Source organism: Eurosta solidaginis, chromosome 2 (assembly GCF_040869045.1).
Source record: "Eurosta solidaginis isolate ZX-2024a chromosome 2, ASM4086904v1, whole genome shotgun sequence".
In the NCBI taxonomy this organism is placed as follows: Eukaryota; Metazoa; Arthropoda; class Insecta; order Diptera; family Tephritidae; genus Eurosta; species Eurosta solidaginis.
The window spans coordinates 73707649-73731479 of NC_090320.1; the positions used below are offsets into that span (position 1 = coordinate 73707649).

Genomic DNA, 23831 nt, shown 5'->3' on the forward strand with positions numbered 1-23831 from the left:
TGTCCATACTGCTCACACATATACGGTTTTAGGTTATCGAAAAGTAAACAAACTATAATGCTGTACTGTTCTTACATTCACGTTCTGGCAATCATTTTTTGAGTTATATACCTGTAACTTTACGAGTATTTTTACGTTAATATGACCGTCTTTTTACTAGTGTTATGACCGTTTTTTTACTTGGATTATACTGCTATATAAATAAAATATTTCTTTAATTCAAATCTATTAACATTTCTTTTATTAAACATTTTTACAATATATTACATTATTTATAATAGTTGTAAATTATTAACTATAAGTCTTAAGGAATAGTTTTTCAGTCTTGTTGGTGACCCATAGATACAAATTTTATTGTATTCGATTGTATGCAAACAAAGTTAAGGTAAACTTAAATAAATTAATTAATGATATAGAAAACAAAAGAGAAGAACTAATAAAACTATTGGTTGCAGTAAACCATCAAATCGCGAGTAGGCAATTCACAATTTGAGTAAGTTGACTTGTAATTCGCCAATTTTAATGCTATACCTTTTTTATTTTATTTCAGAAAGCTGCAATTGAGGTTCGAAAGTTACAATTTAAGTTCAAAAATTTCAATTCAAGTTCAGAAAATTTAAATTCAAGCTCAAAATTTCTATTTGTAGTTCAGAAAATTAAAATGGAAGTTCAGAATTTCTGTTTGTAGTTCAGAAAATTATATTTGAACTTAAATTGTAATTTTCTGAACTTCAGTTGTAATTTGCTGAACTGCAGTTGAAATTCCTGAGCTTCAATTATAATTTACTGAACTTCTATTGAAAATTGTGAACTTCAATTGTAATTTTTTGAACTTAAATTGAAATTCCTGAGCTTTCAGAACTTCAATTGCAACTTTCAAATTTTTTTTACATAAAATAAACAATTTAAAATTTTTTCTGACAGTTAAAGTGGTGAATTGCCTACCAGTGGTTTGAAACCACTTGCATTCGTGTTGGCGCTTCTCTATATCATTAATATAACAATATCTTTTGAATAATTTAATTAATACACAAATATACATTTTTTTCCTTTACATTTTAGAACTGTGTACAAAAATATGTAATTTTACATATCGCAACCTAACCCTTAAAGTATTTCAACTCATAATCAGAGTAACTTTGTGTTGAATGTTGATTTATTCCACGAAAATAACAAAATGGGTAACAAAACCAGGCTAAACGATAACGTTAAATACCAAAAAAAAGTTATTTCACGATGCTTTCATGGATCGATTTACACTTAAGTACCGATCTGAATTTTTTTTAAGTTTTCACATTTTTTAGTTTAAAATGCGATATATGCATTCAGTGGAATAATTTTAGATTGAATGTACTTCATGCAATTTTTTTTCTTCGTGATTTTGCAATAATAAACGTAGGTACTCATAATAATTTTTTGTTTTGAATTATGTGATTACAATATTTATAAGGACTATTTAGTTGATGGTATTGGTACTGTCAGTTAAATTCATCAGCAATCATTTATATTCAAAATATTTTTTGTTATACATCTATTTTATAAATTTTGGTTAAAAATTATTGACAAATTCGTTGCAATTAGATTGCTTTAAAGATCTTTGCAAATTTTGTGCGATTGTTGAATATTATTTTAATTAGAGCATAAAAAGCTTAGATTAGTAACGTAGGAAAAAACTTAGAATTATTTCAGTTAAGTTCATCACAAATATGTATATTCAAAATACTTATTTCTTATACATCTAGTTTATAAATTTTTGGTTAAAAATTATTGACAAATTCGTTGCAATTAAATTGCTTTAAAATTCTCTGCAAACTTTGGGCGATTGTTGAATATTATTTTAATTAGGCATAAAAACCTTAGAATAGGAACGTAGGAAAAAACTTAGAATTATTAGGTTCTTATATAGTTTTTAATCAAGATTACTTCAGTGTGTCTTGTTCGTTTGTTGTATGTAGGCTTATGCTGTTGCAGAGCTGGATTTATTGCTCAGATACCGCCTTTGTTTATGCCGGTTGTGGCTCAGCGTTAAACACCGTCTCATGCTGTCTTCGAAGTCGATTCTGCCTTGCAGTTTGAAAACGTCTAAATTAATAGGAATGGACAATGAAAATAATGACATTTTAAAACAATTTAAATTACACTACCAAAAAGTACGCTGTTCACGAGTTTCAGTTTAGATAAAGATCGTTTGCCATGTACTCCGTCCCAGTTAAAATTGAAAAGAACGTTGTCAGAGAAAAGTTTTCTCATTACTCCAATAATGTCTGATGATGCATCTTTCAGCATAAAGATATATGATTTCTAAATGAAAACCACCAATTTAAGTTATGAAATACAATTAAAAATATTCAAAAATACCAATGATTCTTGATAATCATCTGAGTCCAACTTTTTCTCAATGTCATAAACTGAATCCAGCGATGTTAGTGGCATAACGATAGAGTGTGAGTATCATTTTCCATTTCTCCGCTGATACGGCATAATATTTTGTGCGTTTTCTTCCAATGTTGAGCCATGACTTCTGCCAATTCTGGAAGCTGAAATTATAGCATAAATAATAATTAAAGAGAATCAAGGTATTGCGGCTACAATTACTAGGGTTTCACAAATAACAGTTCAATATTTCACTATGCACCTTTTCTTCAATCTTAGTCAATCTAAATTCCAGGTCGATATGCTTCTGTAATATTGTTTGTAGTATCGCCATTATATTTTCGTTTGTTGTAGGGAATGTTCCTTCGTTGGTTAAGGAAGTAGCCGCATTATTCAAAATGGTACTCGTTGTATTAAGGAGGAGTGAAAGGACGCGCTGTGTTGTGCTACATCGATGATGTAGTCGTATCCCTAACGTAATCAGCTGTTTATTGTTACGACGGTAAACCAAAAACCAATTGGTTGGCTACGATATGTTTACGACCTTAGCGGCACCAATAATTGATTGCATTGATTCTCATAAGGTTGGTCGAATCAGCTGTTATAAGCACCAATGTCTGCAGCTTTAGTGACGCGATAAACGTAAAAAGCCAAAGCAAAGAGGATAAATTATGAAGAGACGTATGCTCAATGTTTTCTAAGAGGAAGTCGCTGTTTTTTTGGGCGAGATGTGCATAAAATGTCTTCTAACCATTTTCGTGGGGTACTTGCGTTTATTTTTCCGCCTGTATTTAATTAACTAATTAATTCTCTTTCCAAAAATCACAGTTGCATAAAGTATCTACACTGTAGGAATAAATGCGAGACAATTCAAAAATGTCCCTCTTTGAAAAAATTCGGCATATATTTTTTGATTTCTGGGAGTTACTCGCCACTCGTAGCAGACTGGTGGCTCTTATTTTATTTATCCTCTTTGCATTGTTGCTCAACACAAGTTTCCTGAAAGCGCCGATTGTGACGCAGCCATTTTGACGAGGCTATTTACAGTACGGCATTACATCACCGCAATCTGCTGTTCTATTTGTTTTGAACCGAGGTTCCTATAGCTTTCGTAATGTTGCGGAAATTTTTAACAAATTCCAATAAATATGTGCCGTTGCTTCACAGAAGACAGCAAGACATGCGTTTACGTAAACATATTGGTTATTTGAAATCATTTGCTGGCACTAGCAAAAATGTTTGGAAATTGTTAATGAATTGTCCGGATTTACTTGAACAGTCGGAGCGACGTGCCGAAGAAAAGGTGACGTACTTGAAAGAGGTAATGCGTGCGGAAATACCTGAAAAAATAAAATCAGAAGCGTTATCTAAGCCATTAGAGGAGATACGTTGCCGCCATGTCTTTCTTGAAAGACTGGGTCTATTCAAACCAAGACCACTTAAAGTAGATCCAGATGAGCCAACTAAGAATCCACTTTTATATCAAATAACCAATAAATCGGACAATGCATTTGCAACTAAGGTGTGCCATATTACACTTGCTGAATTTGAAGCATTTAAAGACTTGTACGCACGGGAATTGAAACGAAAACAGGATGCTGAATACGAAGATGAGGATATGCAGCTAGTACGCGGGTATAAAAAGCATTGAAAAGCTCGTAGATATTTTTGTTAGTTACATGTTACATATATTAATTTAATTAAAAAAAAAAAAAACAATTGTTTTAAAATTCCGATGTGAATTTCTTATTCCAACAATTTGCACAAATTTGTTTTATCCTCTGCGTAAGTAACGCCCAATTGTCTACGAATTTGATCCTCAATATATTACAATGCCAAACTTTCTTTATGATCAAGTAAATCACTTTGTGTTTTGTGCTCTAAAATGCAATGACGTACCTCTTCTGCTTCAAAACTCAGCGCTAAGCGATTGGGAAAATATGTTGGTAAATCACTTTTTGTCAATGGAAATTCTTTTTCTTCACCATTTACATCTATAATTTTCACAGGACACCAATAGTACGGCACCTAGTTTCATTGAAGATTCCATAGCTCATATTAATTTATGTATAAACGTTTTTTATATGCACGAATTGAATTATTCACTGTACGCAGATGCTACCAAAAATGCAATAACCTACATCCATTAAAAATCACTTGATTTTGGTTCCTTTGTGGAAAATATAAATGCAAATACCATAGCGCACACAACACTTAATTTAAATTTAGTTTTTATTATATCCTAAATTATTTGTAAATAAATTTTTCTTACTCTGCTGTTGCGTTTCAAGCTGAAAATAACAAATGGTTGATTCGCATAAAATTTTTGTGACGTATTTGAGGGTACATAGCATGTAAGAAAAGGCAAGCATATATGTATCGGGCATTTCAATTAGGCCATCTCATTCTGCCATACTAATAATTGTGGAACAATGTGGGATATTTTGTTGTTGGTCGCCATCTTTGGTCACTAGATTTTTGCTGGGTATAACCCTACAAGATAGGTACCCGTTACCTAATCGATTACTTAATCGTCACCAATAACTTGTTCACCAATTATCGTCTTAATGACTTTTACATTAGCCGTGTTTTTTAACACGCGTATATCCGTTTACGCTTAAACTTTATATTGACTGCTAAGAGAAAAACTATAAATACACCTCTGAAATTGCTGCGCATAAATTTTGTCCTACTAAATTTCAATACGCATTATACTCACATGTAACTGAAATATGTGTCTTTGTTTCACCCTCTACACTAATTCTATGTATTATATGTGTGTCCACAATTCATCGCAACTGATTCAGCTATATGTTATACCCTATGGCCATCAAAGCGTTGCGTCTCCGCTTTTCGGTACACCTTGTTGCTGTAGCTAGTTGTTTAACCACAGCCGCTAGATGGGTCTCCTAAGCATTATCTAAGCGAAGATAGGCGTTTTTTTACACGCGCAAACGAAACGTATACGCGCGTGTTAAAAAACACGGCTATTGCTGTCGTGAAAAAGGTAACGCATGCGCTCTCTCAAAATAGGGCACGTGTGACTCGCGTTCTCGCTCTTACCTATTCCTTCTCGCTCGATGTTATTTACATTTTTAAGTTACTTCATCAGTTATGTTTTCGTTATCGCTAACCAAAACATATACAACAACAACAACACGGGTAACTGGCCTATCGGTTACCTTCTGTCAAATCGCTTTTTCCATGAATGAAACCTGTCCTTTATGTTCAGATAATATTTAATTATAAATAATTCATATATACAATGTTTTTTTACAATTTAAATTATTCCCTTATTACTCTAGTGAACTTTACATATGTGTATATTGATATGTACAAGCTAGTTAAGTACAATAACGTCTATTTATAGCTGTTCCCTTTCTGAAACTTTCGAAGCTCAGTGATGATGCCCAATTTTTCTTGGGTTAAGGCTCCATTACTGATACTTAGCATAGACTTGACTTGACTTGGCGTAAACTTGGCAACTTAGCCACGATTATACTCCACTTAGCGCATACAATCTGGCATCATAATCAGGTTTGAAATTTACTTTTAAATAAATGTCAATTTGTATGACAAAATGTCAAAATGACATGGAAACAAACAAATGGCATCTCAAAATGTAAACGTCACTTAGAACTTACATAGAAAATCAAAATTCAACAGACTTCTAAGTCAAGTTAAGTGTTGCCAAGTTTTGAGTAATCAGTAACATGCACTGTTCATTTAACAGAACTGTAAGTGACAGTTCTCAAGTCAAGTCAAGTCTATGCTAAGTATCAGTAATGGAGCCTTAATAGTGCAGTTTACGGTACCCACGGAAATTTGGGCCAAAATTTTCGAGTGAGGTATCAGAAGACGCGTATTCACGTCTAGATCAAGTCCGGGTGTGTGGTATAGCCGTGGCTACCGCCACGGTGATGCACAATTTTTTTTGTGGGTATGAACACAACAACAACCACATTAAAATCGCCAACTTCAACTGCAAATATCTCCGGACAGAGATAAAATTTTTCTTTTCCGCCCCCGGATTATTGTTCTCGAGATTAATACGCGTCTTTTGATACCTCACTCGAAAATCTTGGCCCAACTTTAGGGTGGGTACCGTAAACTGCACTACTACCTTTTCTTGCGCTGGTGGTGTTGTTCAACATCAGTTTGCAGAGCCATATGAGTTTTGTAGGGATAATAACGGGAAGCCCCAATTCGTGCTGTCAAAGTGGATGTACAGGTGATATTGATCCTTTGGTCTTGACCCTTTCCCATAGTATGCTGTTAGCGCCTTATCTGTGGTACTAAAAAGGCGGGGGGATAGTTGTCGCAGTTTTCTTATAATTTGAGCAAATTTATGTTCTTCCTTCAGCCACAGCTGGAATATTTGGAGTATTGCTATGCGCACATCGTCAAAATCAAATTATCTAGAATGAGAAAGAAACTAATATCAGTAAGGATAGATTAAAGTTTTTAATATATTTAACCCGAAAAGTGTTCTATAAATAGGGCTCCACAATTAGCTCTTTTCTGAGAGGCCAAAGGCACAAGGGACTCAAGGAGATTTCAGATAACTAGAATCAGGGGTACCCGAAGACATTTCGCTGTTGCATTCATAGAGAACACAACATTATAACAAGGGATAATTGATTGATGTTACGAAGAAAATTAGACGCGCTACAAAAACAAACAAATGCAGATGACTGTTTAATTCAACCACAACAACTGTTTAATTCATTATCCGAAGTTCTTGTATGGACGTGCAGTATGAAAAGTACAAAGTACTGCTAAAACTGATTTCCCCGAGTAACCCGGGAACGAATTGATGTCACTACGCCTATCTTTCTTTAGCAGCAGAGTCTAGAACCAGTTCCCTGTTGGACAGGAAAATAAACGTTTGGTTGTATCCAAGTTGATCATATGCTATTACAGAATATACACGTTTGCTGCATCCAACCAGTACATCCAACTTTCCCAGATTTTCTGGGCTCAGTAAGGGTATCCTCCTGAATGGTGCATAACGCTTCTCATGGCTCTAGCGGGTTAGGGGGCTTAGAGTATACCCGCGGTAGGCATGCCTGCGTAAGAGGCGATTAAAATACCAAATTGGTTCAGGGGGTTGTGTAGCGCAACCCGTTCAATGGGTTGCCAGCGCAATATATAGCTTCTCCAACCCAATTGTGAACCTCACCTACCCGTGGCGAATCCTGTTTCTTTAACAGACGAGGCTCTGGCGACCCCATGTTCTTTATGGATCTACATTTGAAGGCGCTTAGTTAGCTGACACCGCTTACTTAAACGGTTGATTTTATAGTAAAAACCAAAACAAAATATAGGTTAGGTTGAACTGACGGGTTCATGAGGACCTCACATAGACTGAATGAGTCCGTAGTGTTACCAGAAGTTTGTTTTAACGACCAAGCTAAAAACCCTATCAACAACCAGGACATGTTATAAAATAACTCCGTCCTCTTCACAAATACCAGAAGCTTCTTAGAACTTAAGCCACTTGCTGCTTCTAGATCTGACAGCTGTCAGCTGGAGCCTTAGCCTGGCAAGCGCAGGGCACGAGCAGAGAACGTAATCGATCGTTTCCTCCTCCAACCCGCACTTCCTACATCTGCTATCACTGACCAAGCTTAATTTAAAGGCATGTGACGCCAGAAGACAGGGGCCAGTAAGAATACCCGTCATGAGTCTACAGTCTACAGTTTAATGAAAATGAAAATATAACAATCAGTATTTATGAATAACATATTTTAATTAATCCCTTACAACAACGTGATCGGTGGCTACATCGCCATGAAGATAGTGTGGTGTTCCACCTTGTATAAACGTAGGTACTGTATGTGCTCAACCGTGCAAATGGACATTAGTAGTAACATTATTCACATAAACATAGCTTGGTATTTGTGCAGGCATCAATATAGCATTCATTGGTCCAGTTCGGTGTGCACCAGCCACTGGTACAAACACTTTTGAATGCATAGCTTTCATATATATTGGATGTCCAGCAGTGCTCCGGTTGTGACAAAATGTAATGGGCTGCTCCGTCTCTTGGTACGGCTGTATAGGTATGGGCGGGTGCAATGTATTACTAGTCTGCTCAAGATCGTATGGTACATAGATGGCTCGAAGACCCCAGAGGGGATTGGAGCCAGAGTTTTCGGACCCAGAGCCAAAATATCAGTACCTCTAAAAGCACAACCGAGCATTTTCAAGCAGAAGCACTGGTCCCTCTTACTTACTTACTTACTTAATTGGCGCTTAACCGTCTAAACGGTTATGGCCGTCCAACAAGGCGCGCCAGTCGCTCCTTCGCTCCGCCAACCGGCGCCAATTGGTCACACCAAGGGAGTTTAAATCGTTTTCCACCTGGTCCTTCCAACGGAGTGGGGGCCGCCCTCCGCTGCGTTTTAATTCGCTGGACTATGTTGATGTCTGCGTATAGCTCGTACAGCTCATCATTAAATCTTCTTCGGTACTCGCCATCGCCAACGCGTAGAGGTCCATAAATCTTTCGAAGAACTTTTCTCTCGAACACTCCCAAAGCCGCTTCATCTGCTGTTGTCATGGTCCATGCTTCTGCCCCATATAGCAGGACGGGTACGATAAGTGACTTGTAGAGTATGATTTTCGTTCGCCGAGAGAGGACTTTACTTTTCAATTGCCTACCTAGTCCAAAGTAGCATTTATTGGCAAGATTGATTCTTCGCTGGATTTCAGTGCTGATGTTGTTGCTAGTGTTGATGCTGGTTCCCAAATAAACGAAGGCTTTTACTATTTCGAAATTATGGCTGCCAACAGTAGCGTGGTTGCCAAGGCGCATATGCGCTGACTCTTTACTCGATGACAGCAGGTACTTCGTTTTGTCCTCATTCACCATCAAACCCATCTTTACCGCTTCTTTTTCCAGCTTGGAGTAAGCAGAACTAACAGCGCGGGTGTTTAGGCCGATGATGCACTGGTCCTTCAGTGCGTAGAAAAGCCAAATCAATTAGGAGCACACAACGTAGTATTGTTGGCCTGGGTCCTAGGCCACAGGGGAGTAGAGGGTAATGAGCAGGCGGACTCAGTGTTTAATTTGTCCCTCCCACAAATTGTCATCCTCCCAGCAGATATTTGCAGCGGGTCTGCGCCATACTCTCCGCTTCCGGGAAGGTATCGACTCCAATCCGGGCCCTTCTCCTGACCCCGGTCCTGAGAAATGAGTTTGCTGCGTTTGTCGGAAAAGAATCTTTTTAGGACGGTCATATATATAAGGGCCTGAAAAATTTCAATGAACTTCCTAATCACATAAAAAGTAGTAATAACTTCAATACTTTTAAAAAAAGTTTATTGGAGCATTGTAAAACCCTTCCAATAAGATAAAGTTTTTCTCCTCTTATTTTTTACATGATATATCCGATACTGGAGCGCGAAAAGGGAATGGTAATATTGGAAGCAGCAAAATACAATGCATCCGGCCCTAAGGAAAAGAAATTCGGTCGCCACCTGTAACTCCAGACAGTTCCAACAACTAATTTCGCTGGAATCCGGTATTTCCAGCCGATATTTACTGTTGCTGATCGGAAACACTCGCATTCCGACAGCATTAATATAACAATGAAATTATATAATGTGTAACAAAAATAGCGAAAATAAGGCCAAACAAAAGTTGGAGCAGGGGGGATTGGAAACACGTCCTTTTCAACCTCCCATTATATGTTGAGCTGTGCTAATCGGAATCTTCATGCATTCCGACAGCGTCTTTACTAAACTGAGGGGTGATTGGATACACGTTATTTTCAATTTCCAACATCCAAAGACATGTTTAGCTGTGTTGTTCGGAGACTAATACATTCCGACAGCTTAAAATACAAATATAATACTAAAATTTGATTGTAACGACCTTTTTACTTTGACTTTATCAAACTGTGATTTTTGCCGGCTCAAGAAAGATAAATGCCGGAAGAACAGAGAGAACACGACTACAAAATATAGATCTGTAGTATATATACCAGGTTTTTCAGAAAGATTGCAGGGCTCAGACATCTATGACAAGGAGAATATAAGAATTGCACACAAACCATCGTACACAACAAACATATTTTTTAATAACATGAAAAGCAAAATAACAAATTCAGACAAACATAATGTAATATATAAGATTACATGTGCGGGAAATGAAAATAATAACTGTGAAAAAGAATATGTGGGTACAACAAAGAACAAATTAAAAACAAGAATAGCAGGACACAGATCGGATATTAAATGTAGATCATCTGGCAACATTCATAAAACAGCACTTGCGGCCCACTGTACAGAGAACGGACACCAACCAGATTTTAAAGCGGTGAGCATACTAGAGCAGGAGACAAATTATAGCAAAAGGTTTACGTTAGAAATGCTACACATAGCAAATACATCACCAAGCAAGAGACTAAATTACAAAACGGACACAGAAAATTGCTCACATATTTATATACACTTACTTGACTCACAAAAGAACAAAAAAAAAAAAATTTGTTCTGAACTGCATGGCGAATTAACAAGTGTCGTGTATCGAACAAGATAATTAATGTATGTATGTATGGAAAAATTGTATCCCAATTGTATTCAGTTTTATATGTGAATATTTGTTTGTTATTGTTATAGCCCCTGAAGACGATCTCCGAAGGAGATTGAAATATATTGGGAAATATTTAAAAAAGTGTTTTATTACATTGAACCTTGAGCTGGCAAAAATCACAGTTTGATACAAATATAATTGAAAAATATAAGTTCCAAATTTTGTTGCCTTAAGCTGGGAGCACAGGAGAATTGGAACCGCGTCCTTTCCAACCTTCCTTAAATGAGTGGCTCCCAGACTCGCCCCTTTGTGACGCTAGTAAATATGCTGATCGGAATCACATGGCATTCCAACAGCATATTCAATAGAAATAAGTGATTAGTTTAAGTCGCCGACTATCATTCAAAGCGTTCAGACGTCGTTTTTCGCAGTAAATAGTTGTGACTAGCATTTTGTCAGTGTGTTAACGTTCCGTTAATCTTTTTCTTTTACTATACCTTCATTCGCCTTTGTTCTCACCAAACACACGTGTTTAACTAAATTAAAAATTTAATAAATCTTAGCAATAAGAATGGCGCCGGGACCTCCGGATAGGTCACCGAATCGCTTTTCCGCGTTAAGCGATTATTTGGACAACCCAAATCGGAAGAAACCAAAAATTAACCCTAAACAAGACAATTTCCCACAACTCCGGCAAAAGTGCTCTACAACTTATAACCCTAAATTCTTACTCATATCCTCAGCGGACAATGATAAACCACTATCCCAACTAAGCCCATTTGCAATCAAAAAGTCTATTGAAGCCATATCAACTGAAATAGAGACAAAACTAGGGCACACCAAAAAAAGGTGCACCAGCAACCCAATATGCGACAATTGCAACCTTCCGCCTCATAATCCTGACGCATACGTCAGAACTCAATGCGCCAATTGCGCTGAAAACCATCCATCATCGGACCGAAGCTGTCCAAAGTTTATCCAAGCCAGAGAAATCCTTAAAATTAAAACCATTGAAAAATGCAGCTTGAGCGAAGCACGCTTAAAATACAAAAATAGCTTACCACCATCGCAACGCCTAAATACCTACGCCAGTACCATAAAAAATGGCACATCCACCAATACAGACGCCACAAATCCTAAAGATAAAACACTTACCAAAAACAACCACCCTACCGACTCCAATTTACCTACAAACACCATTACAAACCACTCAACCAATCTAACCGAAAAGCCAAGTTCAAGCACCAACTTTAAAAATAATTCTACTCTCTCTCACTTTAAAAACTATTCAACCCCACAAACTAATAAACTACCTAACCAAAAAAGTTCAACATCAGAATCAAACCTCACACAACTAATGTCACCAATATCCGTTTTCACTCAAAATCTCCTAAAAAATAATGACTACTACGTCAAAGAAAATGACAAAAGCAACAAACCCTTCTCGATGGATTATTCCATCGAGGATCATTAAACCCAATCTCTCTAAAGTCCTCGCTTCTGTAAAGCTCGCCTTTACAAAAGACAGAGCACTCCCCTCTCTCCTCTCCACAACCATGAACCTTAATATTCTCCAGTGGAATATGAAAGGTTTTTACAACAACTTTTCTGAACTACAGCTACTAATAAAACAGCACAACCCAAGCCTTATCGCAATCCAAGAAACCCATTGCCCTCACAACTCAAACCCAGCTTACCTAAACAGTTACTCCACATACTTTGCAAATGCGAAATCAAATACCACAGCCAAGCAGGGAGTGGGCTTAGCAATAACTGCTACATACCACACAAAAAGATCGACGTAAACTCTCATCTCCAAATGGTGATGATCGAAATCGAATTTAGCATCAAATTCACCGTGGCGTCCATCTATATCCCCCCTGTCAAAAATTCAGCAGCAGACTTAACAAACATTTTCGGATCAGTTAATACCCCTCTTATAGTGCTCGGCGATTTCAAGGGTTGGAGCAGCCTATGGGGTGCTACCACCGACAATCACCGAGGACATATAATAGAGAGTGCTATAAGACTATCCGACCTGAGTGTTTTAAATGATGGCAGTCCGACCCACTTTTCTACCCACTCCTCCTTTTCCCATGTAGACATATCTCTTTGCTCTCCCCCATTGCTTCCACTAATAAAGTGGAACATATTAGATGACCTCCATAACAGTGACCACTTTCCGATAACCCTAAGTTTCTCCCTAAATCCCAATATTTCCTATCGCACCAAAATACCACCAAAATTCCTGTTAGATTTTGCTATATGGGAGAACTTTAAAAAAGAGGTTGACCTCGAACTAAGAGCCCGTGCTGAATCCAAGCGCACAAACCATGAAGCCTCTAACATTGCTAAAGCGATACGCAAAGCAGCAAACCACTGTATCCCTCAAGCATCACCCTGCGGAAGAAACCACATACCCTGGTGGAATAAAGAACTCACGACACTAAGGAGAGAAAAAATGCATGCTTGGCATAAATTTAAAAGAAACCCATACACGCCAATCTTATAAACTTCAAAAAATTAAATACCAAATTCCGAAAAGAAATGAAAATCCAAAAAAGTGCAGCTTCCAAAAATTTACTGAGTCGATTTCTCCCGATTTCTCTGTGCCCGAAATCTGGAATAAAAATAAACAAATTATGCCATAGAAATCCACACACACCTTTAGTTGCAATTAAAACCAACAACTGCATATCCTTTGACCCGTCCGTGATATCCAACGAGTTCGGTACAGTGTGGTCAAACCTCTCATCTGACGCAAACTTTTCAAATCACTACAGGGAATCAAAAAGTCATATCTTGAGCCAGGTGTCTCCTCTCACTAGAACACATCCAAAAGCTGATTTAATCGAAAAACCAATCACACCAATCGAACTGCTAACTTGCATCGGTAAAGCAAAAGGCAAAACCCCGGCTATGACCGGATATCTTATAAAATGATTAGTGAAATGCCGGAAACTGGTATATCCCGACTTTTGCAGCTTTATAACAATATCTTGGATACCAGTATCATCCCCCATAATTGGAAAATTGCCACCATTATTCCAATACCAAAGCCAAATAAAAACTCTCTTTCAACCGATGGGTACCGCCCCATTTCACTTCTCTCCTGTCTTTCCAAAGTTATGGAAAAGATAGTAGCAAACCGAATCGCATGGTTCACTGAAACACAACACCACAACACACATTGATTTTCTTGTTACAAAAGCCCTCTCAACCCGTAACCATGTATCCATTCTTTCGCTAGATTTCGAGAAAGCCTTCGATCGAATTGACCTTCATGTAATCTTAAACCGCCTCCGCTCATGGGGAGTAGGCCCAAAAATATTTCACTTCGTTAAATCCTACCTAACTAATCGAAAGTTTCGAGTAAAAATTAGAAATGTATTCTCCGATGTATACCCACTGGAAAATGGTATCCCCCAGGGCTCACCATTATCGGTGATCCTGTTCAGCATAGCATTCAATGAAATAAGCAACATAATACAATCTAATAGTGCTGTAGACCATTGCCTTTATGCAGACGATGTCTATATACTCTGCAAAAGAAGCAACAACATAGAAACCAAGTTAATCTTCAAAAACTTAATAAAGGATATCATGAACTGGAGCGATTACTCCGGTGCCATGATATCCTTAGAAAAAACTAAGAACTTTCACATATGTAGAAAACACTCATGCGATTTTCACAGCCATATTTTGACAATAAATAACGTAGAGATCGAAAATGTAAAGAGACTAAAAATCTTAGGTATCACATTCTCGCATAATTATAAGTGGATAAGTCACTTTACTAATTTAAAAAAAGTATTAGCTGCCAGAATTAACATTACTACGTACCTTGATAGTAAAAAATGTCATGTACACATTAATACTCTTATATACTTAACAAAAACGTTAGTGCTAAGCAAAATTGACTACGGGCTCTTCCTATTTTGGAACTCTCCTAAATCAACCATCAATAATATAAAGCCAACATACCACCAAGCAGCACGAGCAAGCGTCTACGCATTTCGTACAATGCCCACAAAAAACTACTTTGCTGAAGCCGGCTTACCAACATTCGAAGAAAGAATATACCAAGTCCATGCAAGACTCGTACCCAAACTCCTCATTCCAACCAACTCGATTGTTGATTGTGACATAAAAAACATTCTCTGCGGGAAAGGACATCACATACTTCCTTCTACCATGCATCATATACTTGAAATCGCCATAAAGCTGGAGTTACCAAACCCAGTGGAGAACTATCAAGCACAAAACCCAACATGGCAAATCAAAATACCATCATGTGTCCTTTCTCTATCTAAATTTAAAAAAAGTTGTACGACACCAGAAATTTTCCACACTATGTTCCAAGAGCGTAAAGAATACTACGAAGCACAAAACTGGACCTTGTGGTTCACAGACGGTTCAAAATTAGACCAACTACCGGCGAGTTTCGCAGTAGTAGACACAAATGGTGACCCCTTTAGGGTGCAAACCCTACTGGACTGCGCGTCTGTTTTCACTGCAGAAGCAGTCGCAATCAGCTGCGCAATATCTATGGCGTCAGAAAACAACTATAAAACCCTGTTGTTGTTGTTGTTGTAGCAATGCTCGCCCCACCTAATAGCCGCGTCCGATCACAAATTGTCATCAATATCCTCTAACGGGAGTCCAATGAAATTTGCCGTTTCAACAGGCGTGGACCCTAAGGAAAGGGGTGTCAGAGGCGTTGGTTCCACATTACAATTGAAGAGATAGTTGGTGTCATGTGGGGACACGTTGCAAGCGGGGCATACATTTTGTATGTCGGGGTTGATTCTGGATAGGTAAGAGTTTAACCTGTTACAGTATCCAGAACGAAGTTGAGCAAGAGTGACACGCGTTTCCTTGGGGAGTATGCGTTCCTCTTCCGCAAGTTTTGGATAATTTTCGTTAAGCACTGGATTCACAGGGCAATTCCCGGCATAAAGGTCCGACGCCTGTTTATGGAGTTCACCAAGGACCTGCTTGTGTTTTTTCACTTCATACGGCCGGGTTCTCAGGTGCCGTATTTCCTCAAAATGCTTACGGAGATGACTCTTTAAGGCCCTAGGCGGTGCTGGTTCATCAATCAGATGTCTGTTGGGATGCCCAGGTTTCTGGGTATTCAACAGGAACTGTTTGGTCAGCATCTCATTTCTCTCACTGATGGGGAGTATTCTCGCCTAATTATGCAGATGTTGTTCTAGGGACATAAGAAGACAGCCCGTGGCGATTCTGAGAGCAGTATTTTGGCAGGCCTGTAGTTTCTTCCAGTGGGTGATTTTTAGGCTTGGCGACCATATGGGTGACGCGTAGCACGTAATCGGCTGGCTAATTGCTTTGTATGTAGTCATGAGCGTTTCTTTATCTTTTCCCCAAGTACTGCCAACGAGGTTTTTGAGGATTTTGTTACGGCTCTGAATTCTCGGAACAATTGCGGCTGCGTGCTCACCAAAATGTAGATCCTGATCAAACGTCACACCCAAGATTTTGGGGTGTAGGACAGTCGGTAGCGTAGCGCCATCGACGTGGATGTTCAAAATGGTCGACATTTGGGGCGTCCATGTTGTAAATAAGGTCGCGGAAGATTTAGTCGGTGATAATGCCAGGTTTCGCGAGGCAAAAAACTGGAGAGATCAGGGAGGTAGCCGTTTATTTTATTGCATAGCGCATCGATCTTTGGGCCTGGGCCTGTGGCCATTATTGTGCAGTCATCGGCGTAGGAAACGATTGTGACTCCTTCCGGTGGTGAAGGTAGCTTAGATATGTAGAAATTAAACAAAAGTGGGGATAGGACACCACCCTGTGGCACCCCTTGTTTAATTCTCCTTGGTTTTGATGTTTCGTTTCTAAATTGCACCGATGCCTTCCGACCACCCAGATAATTTGCGGTCCACCTCTTAAGACATGGGGGAAGGGTAGACCCTTTCAGGTCCTGCAGTAACGAGCCATGGTTGACCGTATCGAAAGCTTTTGATAGGTCTAGCGCTACGAGTACTGTGGTGGGGGTATTGATTTAAACCGCAATTTATCTGGGTGCTAATGGCATTTAGCGCGGTGGTAGTGCTATGGAGTTTTCTGAAGCCATGCTGATGAGGGGCTAGCTGCAAATTTGCTTGGAAATAAGGGAGCAAAATGGCTTCAAGCGTCTTTGCCACTGGCGATAGGAGAGATATCGGACGATACGACTCACCTATGTTAGCTGGTTTCCCAGGCTTTAGTAGCGGGACCACCTGGGCCATTTTCCATTTCTCAGGTATGACAAAGGTGGAAAGAGACAGATTGAAGACATGCGCTAAATATTTGAAACCCTCTTTCCCCAGGCTTTTAAGCATCGGCATGGCTATGCCGTCTGGGCCCACTGCTTTGGATGGTTTAGCACGACCAATGGCGTCCTCAACCTCTTTAGCGGTGATGGTGATTGGTGACGCGCTGAATTTGTGGTTATGTGCGTGTCTATTGGCTCTCCGTCTATCTTTGTCGACCGTAGGATGCATTATATATTGTCGGAAGAAAGCGCTCGCGCATTTTTTCGCGTCCGACAGCACTTTGTCGCCAAAGGCGATGGAAATTTTTTCTTTGTGCTTAGTCGGATTCGATAGGGACTTTACGGTGGACCAAAGTTTACCCACACCGGTAGAGAGGTTACAACCTCTTAGGTGCTCCTCCCATTTCGCCTGCTTGTGTTCATCCACAAGCAATCTGATGCGTTGGTTTATATCCCTTATTTGGGGGTCGCCTGAATCAAGCTGTCTTATAAGGTCACGTTCTCTCCCTAAATTTGCGGCCTCCGCCGGGAAGTGGGCCGGATTTCGGGAATTCTCCCGGCGGGAATGAAATGTGCCGAGACGGATTTAATGACCTTACGGAAGGCACGCTCCCCTTGGCGGGCATCAGTCAGGATAGGGAGGGCAGAAAAGCGGCTGTCTGTAAAGGATTTATATTCTTCCCACTTTCCTTTTTTGAAGTTTATGAAAGTGCGTTTTTCAGTGACGATGAAGTCGGCGGTACGCTCAAACGAAATAAGTATGGGCAGGTGGTCGGATGCCAATGTTACCATCGGCTGCCAGTTGACGCAGTTTACGAGTTCTGCGCTCACGATTGAGATATCTGGCGAGCTGTGACAGCTTCCTACCATACGTGTGGAGGCGTCTCCGTTTATTGTGCAGAACGTCGTTTCTTCTATTTGATCCGCCAACATCTCACCCCTACTGTCCCCCCGCAAGTTTGAATGCCATAGATCATGATGGGCATTGAAATCACCTAAGATAATGCGATTGTTGCCAGTGAGTAAGGCCCTGATATTAGGGCGGTATCTACTGGGGCAACAGGTGGCAGGAGGGATGTAGATGTTGATGATTTCTAGGTTTGCATCGCCTGACCGGACAGATAGGCCTTGACGTTCTAAGACATTGTCCCTGCGGTCGATGCCAGGATCAAATATATAATATTGCACAGAGTGGTGTATGATAAACGCGAGACCGCCTCCATTTCCGCTCTCGCGATCTTTCCTGTGGACGTTATACCCAGAGCAGGTCTGCAATGCAGATCTTGCTGTTAGTTTAGTCTCTTGAATCGCAGCAATGCGGATGTTGTGCCGCTTCATGAAATCGACTATCTCCGTAATCTTCCCAGTTAGTCCATTACAGTTTAGCTGCAGGATTCTGAAGTGCATAAGAGGAGACGTCGCCACTCTGGGGGTAAGTGACGGGTGACTACGCCTGGGTTGTGGAAGGCCAGGACGCAATTGCTGTTGTGGCCCTGGGACTGGGCGTCCTTGGGCAAGCATTGGGGAACCCGGACGATTTGGGTTTCCGACCTGGCAACATGGCGCGATGAAACCCGTCGGGTGGTTGCCGTCGCGGAGACCAGAACATCTAGAAAAGAGGCACCACCCAAGGCAGGAGCTCCATTGGGCGGATGTCGCAAACCTATATATTCTGTGCTGGCAGACGGTGCAAACGGAGGTAGGGACTAAGAGTCTGTTTCCCTGACCTGCACGATTGCTGCCGGAAAAGAGGGGGGGGGGGGGAAGAAGACGGGGCAGGGGCTGATGCTCAGCATTGCTACCAACTCTACTACGAAGGTAGTAGTTATGAGTGGTATCAGCTGTTTGAGTTGTTGGCGCCGTGGGGCGCGAGCAGCAGCGGGTACTTGTTGTGGCTTGTTGAGCAGCGGGGCTGCTGGAAGGTAGTGGGGGGCGCTAAGGCGTAGACTACGGGACGCCCTTGGGCGTGAACAGCAAGGAGCCACTAAAGATTTATAAAAGTTACGTGGACGTCGGGTTTTGGGATCAAGCCCAGAACAACCTGTCCGATGCAACCATCCCTTGCACGAGACACACTGAACAGAGTATGATCGTCCTAAAAAGATTATTTTCCGGCAGATGCAGCAAAACCATTTCTCAGGACCGGGGTCAGGAGACGGACCCGGATTGGATTCGATGCCTTCCCGGAGTAAGAGAATATGGAGCAGTCCTGCTGCAAGGAGCTGCTGGGAGGATGACAATTTGTGGGAGGGACGAAACAAATTAGATGGGGTCACACTGAAATGACAGTCCTTGGTCGGGAAAAATCCCGAGTCGCTCCGGTACATAGAACCGACTGCCTTGGGAAGCGTATACTATATATACTATAAAACCCTCATATGCACCGACAGCAAGTCTGTCTTACAAGCTGTTCAAAACCCACTATCAGACTCTACGACGATAAGCAGAATTAGAGATGCACTCATCGACAAAGAGGCAACAATACGCCTACTTTGGATACCAGGCCACATCAATATACATGGAAACGAAATGGCAGACAGAGCAGCAAAACTAGCTTCAAAAGCCCCAGTAACAAAAAACGACACATGCGAAAGAAAAGACATGCGCACCACAATTAAACGACACCTACACGCCAAAATAAAACGAGAATGGCAAGACTACACGCACCATCATTACACTGCCATAAACAGAGAATTTACAACTCCAAAATACCCGACCGGCATGTCGAGATCGCGCACAAAACTTTTTTCACGCCTACGCCTTGGCCATACTGTGGACACCCATGCACATCTTCTTACCGGTGAACCAGCGCCAGTCTGCGCACATTGCGGCGATACCATGTCATTAAAACACATATTCATAGACTGCCCTGCTTTAATAGATGTCAGAAACCAATACCTCAAAAAAAACTGGACTGAACTCCTAAAAAATGCAACCATTGAGAATATTACCCCTATCTACGACTTCATCAAACACATCAGAGCCCGAGTTTGAGTGATCTAAAAGTTTATTTTTACATTAATGTATATACGTATATACTATTTTTACTTATATATTATATATCTTCATCTAGCTTTTTTTATATAATGCAACTTAGTAAACTTTATATATATTTCTCAAAGAGCTGATAGCCCTGGCAGCTACTGCTCCTTTAATGTTAACATGTTAATTTGTTAATAAATAATAATAATAATAATAAAATAGTTTAAGTTTAAGGCCTAAACAGCCGTAATAATAAATAAATTAAATTAAAAAAATAAATACTCTTGTCAGTGTTTTCACGTGCAAGGGATGGTTGCACCGGACAGGTTGCTCTGGGCTAGATTCCAAAATCCAGAGTCCTCGTAACTTTTATAAATCTTTTGTGGTACTTGTTGTTCACGGCCTCATTACATTATGAGGAAATACGGCACCTGAGAACACAGCCGTATGAAGCTAAAAAACACAAGCATGTCTTCAGTGAACTCCACAAACAGGCGTCGGACCTCTATGCCGGTGATTCCTGTACTCAAAGAACAAAACTAGCAGAGGAGGAACACACTCTCTCTAGGGAAACGAGAGTAGTCACTCTAGCTCAACTTATAACGTAACAGGTTAAACTCTTACCTATCCAGAATCAACCCCGACATACAAAACATTGTCCTGCTTGTAATGTGTCCCCACATGACACCAACCATCTCTTTAACTGTATTGTGGAACCAACGCCTCTAACACTCCTCTCATTATGGTCCACCCCTGTTGAAACAGAAAGTTTCCTTGAACTCTCGTTAGAAGATGACAATTTGTGATCGGTCGCACCTATTGGATGGGACGAAGCACTCCTACAACAACAACAGCAGGCGGACAACCCGGAAAGAGAGGCAGCAACTGCATGACCCATCGATCCCGAGCCGTTCCTGGCAGTTGGCTTACTCAATGAGTGCCCCTATTAGTAGAAGGGAGGGAAAAGAGAGAACACTGGCGCAATATGCCAGGCCTGAGTCAATCTAAGTTACTGTTAGGGGGTTACAGCACAACTCGATATAGGGCATTAATAGGCTTCTCAAAAAGATAACCTAAGAATCCTAACGGCTATTCTTACAAGACACTGTAGACTGAACAGTCACATGCAAAAGCTGGGTATAATATCGAACAACACATACCGATTTTGTGATGGATCGGAAGACGGCGGACCATATCCTTCTAGATTGCGGCGCAATTTCAAGGCGTGGGGCTAAGTTTATGGGCCATGGCCAGAGCATTCCCACATTTAATCCCTCAAGCCAAGACCACTGCTGGGGTTCATTAAGGAAGCCGGCTAGGATGGTGTGCTGTGAAGGAGATGTGTAAGTCACTGTGCAATCCTCAATAAATTATCTATCTATCCACGTTCCGGTAACAGGCACCATTGTGGTACTAGCCCCACCATCTCGAGAACTATTGACATGACTTCATTAAACCTTCTAGGGATTGAATATTAATAATGACCGCAATGCGAAAGTCTGCTAAAATGTACCATTCTCCATGGAATGCTCGATATATAACTTTCCACGTTTTGAAACAGTGATGAAAAGAGCAAAATTTACTAAAATCTGGCTGTGGGTAGCAAGGTGTTGATGTCTTCTCTTGACGCAATATAATGACGACTGCGACGCTGGGAAAATGACAAAAACTTGTAAATCTACTGATAATAATTAATTAATTCCTCCCCTTCTATGCAGTTCTATGCATACTTACATATGCATTTTTCTCTCCAAACGCTAATTAAAAAATTAACTGGTTTTCACATGAACTTCGAACTCTGTCGTATTTGCATTCTTCAGTTGATTATCAACAAAAGCATGACAAATTATTTAATATGGTAGCCAATTTACTTACCCTTTCTGGTGCGATGATTCCTGGACAATCGGGTCTGACTAGACGCGATTTTTTTTGCCTTAAGAGAGCGTGCTTAACGCGAACCATATCATGTTATGGCACACCTTTGGTGATGCAAACAATCAAAGACATTTCTGCTTCTAGGATAGCAGCAGCAGCTCCCGGTGGCGCCACATAAATAACTGTTGCATGCCGATCAGTTGCCTTTTTTGCTCCGGTTACCTCTTCAATTTTAATTCACATTACATTATCTAGTATTGCAATTTTTAATCAAAATAAATTACCGAAACAAATACTGGCAAACCAAGATGCGTAGTTCCACCCTTTTTTAGGGAAATACATCCAACCAGTTTGGTACCGTATTGCAAAGCATGTTGGTTGTAAAGTACCTTGTATCCGTGACAAATGACACGTGAATCTGCATTTAATTGTAGATTTCCTGTGATATTGGCATATTCTGAGCTGAATCGCAACCCAGCGGATATACTATCTATTAGAATAATATAACATTTTTTTTATTATTTAAAAATGCATATACGTATGAATGAAAATCAGAAAGTAAATAATGTTGTTGTTGTTGTTGTAGCGATAAGGACACTCGCAGTTATCGACTTTGTTGGTCCTTTGCCTGATGCTGATCGGGTACGTTCTGGGAACCATTAAGGTACTAGCCCAACCATATCGGGGGCGATTTAGTATGACATGAAACCTTGTAGGCCATCCCGTCGATTCTATACACCTTAATATTGTTGCCTTGAGCTGGGAGCCCTGGAGGATTTGAAACGCGTCCTTTCTAACCTTCCTTAAATGACTGGCTCCCAGACTCGTCCGTTTGTTACGCCAGTAAATATGCTGATCGGAATCACATGGCATTCCAACAGCATATTCAATAGAAATAAATGATATAATAATGAATTGTACTTAGTAATTTAAGTTTTAGGCCTAGAGAGCCGTAATAATAAATAAATTAAATTAAATTAATATGGTAACGATTTAAAAGATGGCGCACCACCTAATTTTTATCAAAAAGTATCAAACGAGGAATCAAAAGACGCGCCTCGAGCTCCGTTTTTATTATTATTTGATATTTTTAAATTAGGTGGTGCACCGTCTTGTAAAACGTGCCCCTTAATATTATTTTGGACGAAGGCCGCTAACGCAAAAATATGGTCTCTGCAACAAAATTTTTAATTTCCTTCACATGTCACAACTAAAATTAACTTAATATTATTTTGGGCGAAGGCCGCCAACGCAAAAAGGTGTTCTCTGCAACAAAATATTTAATTTCCGTCACATGCCACAACTAAAAGCACAAGATATTTTTCGTTGTAAATAATGATATTTTCTCTCCGTTTCAAAGTTTCCCGGAATAATTACCCTGCAAAAACGCTCCACGTCATTTTACTAGTCATTTTACGGTCATTGTGACTTTCTGCAGTGGTTATATTCATAGTCATTTTTGCTTGGGCGGATTAGGTTTTGTGACCAAATTTTCCGTTTCGTTCCTTTTAATGTGATCGTGCATTCCGCTCCCACCTATAGGATGTGAGCACAGTACTGTGCTGCTCACACACGTCACAATGCTCGTCAAATGGCGGTCATTTTTCCGTCATTTCACTCTACATTTTCGAGTCATTTGACAATCAATTTTACTGCGGTTTTACCATTTATATAACCGCCATATAACGTGAATTTTACCTACAGATTTACTTTACGTGGAGCAGCCATATGAATAAAATATAAACCAAAAAAATTGAATTTTCAATATTTATTATTTTC

At 39.9% G+C, this 23831-nt stretch overlaps 2 long non-coding RNA genes across 3 annotated transcripts; both read right to left on the bottom strand.

Moving 5' to 3' along the window:
- Positions 1–209: 209 nt before the first annotated feature.
- Positions 210–4649, bottom strand: LOC137239917 (uncharacterized). The gene is made up of 4 exons (XR_010949546.1): positions 2636–4649; positions 2359–2537; positions 2145–2301; positions 210–2082 (listed from the first exon to the last, which is right to left on the bottom strand). It is a non-coding gene; the product is annotated as an uncharacterized lncRNA (long non-coding RNA).
- A 979-nt stretch (positions 4650–5628) lies between these two features.
- LOC137242201 (uncharacterized) lies at positions 5629–23431 on the bottom strand. Of its 2 annotated transcripts, XR_010950123.1 has the most exons (4): positions 23178–23431; positions 22337–22542; positions 22053–22276; positions 5629–6791 (listed from the first exon to the last, which is right to left on the bottom strand). It is a non-coding gene; the product is annotated as an uncharacterized lncRNA (long non-coding RNA). The 2 variants fall into 2 exon arrangements; XR_010950122.1 differs by having other exon boundaries at positions 22337–23427.
- Between the last annotated feature and the right edge of the window lie 400 nt (positions 23432–23831).